We start from the raw sequence: 8258 nt of genomic DNA, 5'->3' as shown, positions 1-8258 counted from the left end.
TGTAATTTTGGAAATCTCTAAAAGTATTTCTCAAAATTTGAAGAGGAATTTTGTGACACAGGTGTAGCGAAAGAAAAGCACGTAGCAGGACATGGTGGACGCTTATCCATTAGATTTACAATCTACTGCTCCACATGCAAAGCTCTAAACCCAAGATGCCTTAGTTACTGGAAATCCTAATGACTGCTGTACTTCTTTTTTTCTGAAACTGCAAAACAGACTTGTCTAATTAACCATTCCTTTGGTATTTATTTTGAAACCAACTGTGCATTTCTTGGCCCCTTCACATACAAGCGATGCCAACTCCTACACAATTCCACAGAATTCTTGCACAGTTCTCACTTGCTCTGCCCAATTTTTTTTCTTACTCTCCTCTCGATTACCTCATAAATGGTGAACATTTCAGAAATTACGATCCCATTAGAAGGAGATCTCTACACATTGCTCTATAAGACACTGGAGGAAAAATTCAAAAGACGCTTCTGCACAAAAGTGGGGAAAAGTCCCATAAATTAAATTTTGAATGGACAGAAGAAAGTAAGTGTTGTGTATGAAGAGCTCAGATTCTCTTTGACAGATGGTACACAGTGCTTGCTGCTCGGGGCTTACTCCATTGCCAATACAGAAACAATAAACCTGCTTACTGATTTTAAAGAGATCTGTAATTAAGTATGACATTCGAACAGATAAAGGTTTACCAAGGCAGCACAGCCAGGATTTAAGGGGTCTTAAAATGGGATACTATTTAATTGATGTAAATGTCATTCCCAGGATGGCAAAACTTCAGGAACTCCAACTTGTATGTGTGTGTAGGTGTTCATGGCTGTGAGTACATGCATGTGTGCACAATGAGATCTAAAGTTTTAAGTGGTGTGTGCTCATCTGAAATTTTCTTGAGCTTAGAAAAGCAAAGGTTGCAACCCCTTACATTCAGTTGCCCTGGGCAAGCAAGAAAAATATCTGTCAAGACCCAGGTCTCACTGTTAAGGCTGGAGTTGAGAAATGCCCTCCAAATGCCTTCAAGTCAACATTAACTATGACAGAAGCAAGACTATTATTTAACGGTAGCAGCAAATGTCAAAAACAAACTGTGCCTGGCGTTTTGACAAGACACTATTGAAAGAGAACCACTTCTTCAGCACTTGTGTAACCATGGGGGAGAACGCAACAATTAATATCCTGAGGTCTGGTAATAGGATTTCCAGGGTGCTTGGTGGTTTCTTTCTGATACACATGAAAGGCGTAGGCAAGTGGCGGACATGGGCAAAAATAATCCGAAGAGATGAGGCCTGGAGAAAAGGGCTGATAGATTAGAAATCAGGTGCCATGTGGCTAATTAAAATGTAACTCCTTCTATGGGAAAGTGCACTCTCACAGTGGTGACACTATAAAGTATGCGGACAGAGCCATCATCCCTAGGCAAACATAAGATGCTGACAAAATCTATCTACTATTTCCCATATCCTTCCTTCCCTCTGGTGTCCTCTTGCCAGCCTGCAGCATCTCACCTGAGTTTCCCGCCCTGGATGACACCCCAGCCTAACCTGGCCAAACCTCCAGCCAAACAATTACTCAGCATAACAACGACCAGCCAGTGTTCTGTCCTGCTTCCTTAGGAACCTGCTCGCCGTTGACTAACCTGGTGAGGGAAGCTGTGGGCGGTGGTCATCGGCGTAGTAGATTCCTGCATTCTGCTCCCTTCCATTTTGATAAAAAACATTAGGGAAGTCATCCTGATGCAGAGGGGGTGCCAACGTGCTGCAGCAGTACAGCACCCATACTTTGAAATGAATAGACAGGAGGGAAAGAAGAACTACTATTTCACTGGACGCCTGTTTACATATTACTGCATTTCATGTTAATGGCCCTCCAAGAAAGGTAGGAGTGTATTTCCATTTTATAGATGAAAAACTGAAGTTTCAAGAGCTTGGGGGACTTGCCCAGGGTCCCAGTCTGTAAGTAACTCCTTGGGTGACACAAATCAAGCCTGAGTTTGTTCAATTCCCAAGGCTCTTTCCTGACTCTGCTCAACCTCAAGATCGCGCCTTGATCAGCCACAGGATGTTCTTTTTCAGTAAAAGTCTGATGACGATGGGAATGCTCTGAGCTGTGCTAGACGGGGTAGCCTCAACAAGCAGGGCTCCCACAAGTAACCCCGTGGGCAGCTGGGGGCCCTGCCTGGGCAGAGCACGTCCTACTGGTAGGCTCTTTGGGAGCCACTTAAACTCCCCAGAGTGAAATGAAGCCATGTTTGAAGTCCGTCCTCCCACCACTTCCTCAAGCTGCAATCTTCACCACCTCCAGACCGGACTTTGGGGTCTTCAGAGAACATCCGCCTGTCTGTCCATGGGGTGTTCCTGTCCATCCCATGCCCAAGAGAATTGTCCTCCCCTGCTCGAGCTGGCCTGACCCGTCAGTACCCATGCCCCTGCCTTCTAGACGCCTTTCCCGGGCCACCGTGTTAATATCCTCTTCCTACTCTAATAGAACTTACCGTCTATACAGCTCGCATGCATGGATCCCACCAGGCCAGTACTTACGTATTGTGGGCACATCAAAAGCTAGACCAGCCAGCACAATAATTCACACAGACTTCTCTCAGACTGAACTTTTTAAAAGGTCAGAAGTCAAAACCTGTTAAAAATTTTATCTCCTTTCTACGCTGTCAGATTTCCATATGGGACTGTGTCTGTGGAGGCTGAGGTAGGATGTCTGCTATCAAGAGAGCCCTCAGGTTCAAGTCCAGGCATTCCCTGAGGGCTAAAGTCGTCAGACTCTCTAAGTATGCTTATGTTAACTTCCTAGAGAAGCTGGATCCCAGAGTGAAGCAGCATATGAATCACACGTCTATGAAGTCAAGGTCACATTCGTGTCAGAGATGCCTCGGTGCCAAGCCACTTAGTGATGGTCTTGGAAATCTGCTGGAAATGCACATGCAAAATAGTTTGCAGGGACTTGCAGGGATAATACCATGTGCTGGTGAGAATCCTTGACTGTTGGAGCGGAGTTAGACCAGAGTTTGAAATGCTGCTCCGCCATTCAGAAAAACGTGGATGTTGGCTGCTGTAAAACGACCTTACCTGTGTGGTAGGGATATTTGCAGGAAGCACTAAGGAAACACTTGATTCATTCCTTCCCCCTCACCCCCTCCCTTTCAGATGACAGGAAAAGACAAAAGTGGACTCCTTCCTTCTTCCCCACCCTTCCAGGACTTGGATACAAAGTTTATATTTTATGTATTTTAAAGGCTATAATTTTAATTTTACCACCAAAAGAATGTTCATTCCCTTATAACTGTGTTCACTATGAATCACTTATGAAGAGAAATATTCTAGTGGGAAGAGAGTGCTACAAAATGCTTTAAACCAACTCAGGTGGACGTTACCAATGATCACCTATATTTGCTTCTCCTGTCAGGGGAGGGATTGCACATTCCAGCCCCCTTGCAGGTAGCTGGGGCCACAGGACCAGAACTAATCCTAACAAAGATTTAAGAATCACTAATATACTTCTTCTGGGGGAAAAAAAAGTTGAATCTGACTCAACTTTATTATGAATTTTACATATATTCTAGAAGACTTGCTTCAACATATCCTGACCCGCTTTCTCTCTTGGACAGGCATGATATTGACCCACACTAGGTCTGAGGCATAGAAAATTCCACAGAGATTTGTCTTTACAAACATCTTTAAACTTCGTCTTCAGTTTGTCAGTGTGCAGGCTTCCGAAGTCCAGTGTGTGGAGACCGAGCACAGCAGCTGCCTCCAGCTGATCCTAAGATGATGGGGCAGCGGTCTGTCCTGTAATGTCCTGCTGCAAAATTTCAAGTTTTTGTGAAGGCAGAAGGAACTGTTTCAAAACAGAACTGTCACCGTCATAACTTAGTTGAGCAGACATTCCCAGATCTAGGAGTACCATGTGATGACTATAAAGGGAATAGAAATGACTTTCATTCAATGGCAGAAATTCCCAGGGAATGCATTTTAGAAACTTTTCTTCTAAAACAAACAGATTCAGCAGTTGGGTTCTTTCTTTCTTTTGTCTACTCAATTGCTCATCACAATGAATTGGTCCACGATCACATTCTGTACAAGTTACTCAAAACACGTTTCTAAGACAAAATCTCGCGAACTGAACAAACTCGTGGAAACACAGTAGTACTGAGTGAATTTATTAGGTTCAGAACAGTAATAAAAAAAAGATTATTTTAAATGGAAATACGTTTCCTAAGTGCTCATTACTTTTAAAGCCCACCTTCGGGGAAGCCACAGAACTATTAGCAGTTACAAATCCTGCCGTGACAAAGCAGAATAAAACACAGTTGTGCCAGCACGGAATTTTGACTTAGAATCAAAACCGTCCCTTGTTCATGAAACTCCTTATAGACACCTCAGCCAGAGCAACGGTGAAAGGGAAAAATTGCCCATATATGGCAATCAGTTTCCACACGAGGCTCATCAATAGTCCAGTCTTTCACAGGCACATCATTATCTATCTGATCCTTAACAACATTGTCTTCAGAACAGTTGACATACCCTGGAAAAGTCTGTCTTGTAAATCACAAAGAAGGATGACAGGTTTCACAGATTTCATCAGTGATAAAAAGAAGGGAGGCATAAAGGAACAGATACTAGGATATTCACACTTCCTGGCACAATGATCTCAATGAACTAAATGTATTTCGAAGGCAAAAAAAAAATCTCCATACCCCAATTTTTATTGAGACCAAGTAGGAAACCACTGACTTAAACCTATTTATCTCAGCTCCCAACTAAATTGAATTTTTGAAATGTAAAGACAAATGATCAGGCCAATGGCAAGATTTTACAGTATAAAAAATGGTGGGGAAGATTGAATCAGGGCGGCAGACTAGTCAAGCTGTAGCTCTTCCCTCCTATCCCAAATCCATAGAAACAACAACAAAAGATTTTTAAAAGGTAAAGGAATCTGTAAGTATACTGCCAGATAAGGAGAAGTATCCTCCATGGACCAGCCACTACAAGGAATCCCTGAAAGCAAGAGAACAATTGAGAGAAGATAGTGGAAAGAAACCACAGCTCACTCAAGGAAAGGATTTGCTAAAAATGAAAACTAGGGACATTCAAAGCTCATAGGTGGCTAATGCCTGGAGCCAGAAATACCAAGGGCAACAGACGTCATGGGTTAGAGCAGGCTCCTGCAGAAGCAGCCATCTGGTCAACCCCTCCATACTTCTACTCGCTGCCTTGGACCGGGCAGAGACAGACAGCACAGTATCTGCCCCTAGATGCAAGCGGTGTGAACACTAAGTTCAGAGGGGCCTGGGAGTGTGCCCAAGGCAGACCAAGGGGCGCTCACACCCAGAGACAGACTGGCGCAGGTTCATCCTGCCCTCCCCTGCCACGGATCTTTAGAAGAGTTTAGAACTTTAGAAGATTAATTAATATCCTCAGAAAATACAAGAATGGCCACACACTGCCACACATACACACACACAAAAATAGAGATCCTGGAAATTAAAATTGTCATCACTGAAATTAAAAGTTCTGCTGAAAAAAAAAAAAAAAAAAAAAAGTTCAGCTGATGGGCTGAACGCTGAATGGGTACAGCTGAAGAGCTGGAAGATCCAGTTAAGTAGTTCTTCTAGAATGTAGCACAACAGAGAAAAGCTAAGGGATATATAGAAAACAGGAACAAAAGGTCCAAGATCTCCCAAATAGAGGAATTTTAGAACAGAGAAGGTAAACAAAGGAATAATAACAGCAAAGACAGAAAAAAAATTGCCCAGGATTAAAGAGATGATGTCTCTGATTGAACAGGACTAGTAGAAGACATACTCCTAAACATCGTGTGAAGTTTCAGAGCACCGAGGACGATGAAACAACTCAAAATAATTACATACAAGGGGGGAAAGGACTCTAATTAGAATTCCAGTACAATCAAGGCATCTGGATAAGTGTTTCACTCTAATGGTCATGAGCCCACAGAGGAGACCTTCCTTTCCACCCAGCCTCTGCGACCATTCTAGTACCGTCCATACTGGTACTAACAGCTGGTCACCCAGGCCTCAGATCTCCAGCCACTTCTGTAAACCATGGAAACACAGGTGTTCAGATCACACCCTGGACCTCGAGATCTGGAAGTGAGCCATTAAATCCCTCCCTGACTACAAACCCCAAGCCGATCACCCTTCCCATCAAACAGGGTTTTGGCCTCCTTAGACTTGCTGACCTTTCACCTCACACTGTTCTCGCATGCAGTCAGGTTAGCACTGCTGATTCAACTTCCTTCCCCAATTTGCCTGGATCCCACGATAAATCTCTTGACCTTGCATTAGGAGCCTCCTTTAATTTTCCACAAAGGCTTGCGCCACGTCTGCCAATGAACTCCCCACTAGACTCAATCTACTCCATCACAAATGGCCCAGCCCCTGGGCTACTGAGCCCATTTAAACATGGCACCACCATGTTAACTGACTCCACTGCAAATATGTGATCTCCAGCCTCACCTGGGTCCTGGATGGTCTCAAAACTCTCTGAAAATTCTTTCTTCACCTCTAGTCAGTTCCTGGGCCTGTTCTTCAAAGATACGGCCCAAATCTCCACTATTCTTTCAAAGTTTTCTAGCTGTCCCCAGCTCCCCTTACTAGTAATAAATGACAATACATGATCAGGCTTTTCTCAAATATATTTTGTATGCAATGATATACTTTAAATGGTAAGATAAAATAGGTTAGAAAAAACATTTTTCGACATAAAACAATCAGATATCATCACCTGTACTTCTAAAGTCAATTATTCCCTCCAACTGTACTTCATCCTACCCGTTACCCTCTGCCTGAAACCCCCTCCTATTTTGGCTTCTACATCACTCTCGTTTTTCCTCCTACTTCTGACTGTACCCCCTTTATCTCCTTCACCAGCTTCTCTGCCAACAGGCCAGTGTCCCTCAGATCTCTTCCTTTTCACTATAACATGCTGCCTAGGTGACCTCATCCACCCCCACAGCTGCATTTATTAGTGTCATATGCTGATGACTCCCTCATTACACCCAATAACCCAGGCTCAAATATCCCACTGCTTATAGCCATCTTTACCAGAGGCCTCCTACATACCTCAGCCTCAACATATCAAATCAAACTTCTATTCACCTACTTCTCTGCATTCCTTTTTTGGTTGACAGAAATACCATCCACTTAGTTTTCCAAGAAAGAAAAATTAAGTCACCTTTCACATTTCCTCTTCCTTGACCTTTATACCCAAGTCACCAAGTTCAGATGATTTAATCCAAAATGTATCTCAGTGTGTCCCCTCACTCTTCATTTCCAAAGTCATTACATCTCTCTCACCTGGACCCTCCACCTTATATTACATGTATCTATACCTGTGAGAGTCAACCTGGGCTGCACATTAGAATCACCTGGGGAACTTATGAAACTCCTAATGCTCAGAGCACACCTCAGGTCAATGATATTAGAGTCTCTGGGAGTGGGATACAGGCATCACCATATTTTTACAAGACTCCACAGGACTCCAATATGTAGCCAGATTTTAAAATTTTCCAGACATGAGCCCATAGACTGAAAGTGCATACTGAATACTAAGCAAGAAAAATAAAAACAAATTTTAAAACTAAAGAAGTAAAAGTGAAACTAACTTCGAAGATGAAGGGAAAATCATGAAAAAGTTCCTGGAGAGAAAAGACAGATTATCTACAAAGGAAAGAAAATTACACGAATAGCAGACTTGTTGTCTGCAACATTAGATGACAGAAGACAACAAGTTAAAAAAATCTTCAAAGTGGTGGGATTAGGGGGGAAATTGTGAACCTAGAATTCTATGGCCTGCTAAATTGTTCTTCAAGAATGAAACAGACTTTTTCAGACACACAAAGCTAAGACTCTTCTATTCACAGACCATCACTGGAAGAATTACCTTACGAAGAATATATGTCATTATGCAGGTAAGTGAGCCGAAAGATTAGAGAAGTATTTAATGATATTGACCAAGTCTAGATTCCACCTAGAAAACAGATGTGTGAAGTAGAGGCCCCACTGAGAGGTTCCAAAGACCTTAATGAAGGTAAAACAGTTCAGTGCAAACAAATGAAGATTATAACAAAAGTATTACCAGGGTTCTTGCTAGCTAATTTTAATTATTTGCCTGTGCTTTCATAGAATTTAATTTTCAGTTTTCAACTATTCAATTTTTAAAACTTTAAATAATAAAAGCCAGAAAGCACTGCCAATATAGCAGTATTAAAAGATGTTTACCACTTTC

This window comes from Balaenoptera ricei, chromosome 7, assembly GCF_028023285.1.
Source record: "Balaenoptera ricei isolate mBalRic1 chromosome 7, mBalRic1.hap2, whole genome shotgun sequence".
Lineage (NCBI taxonomy): Eukaryota > Metazoa > Chordata > Mammalia > Artiodactyla > Balaenopteridae > Balaenoptera > Balaenoptera ricei.
The sequence above is the reverse complement of the archived record's forward strand: the minus strand, read 5'-3'. Positions refer to the sequence as shown.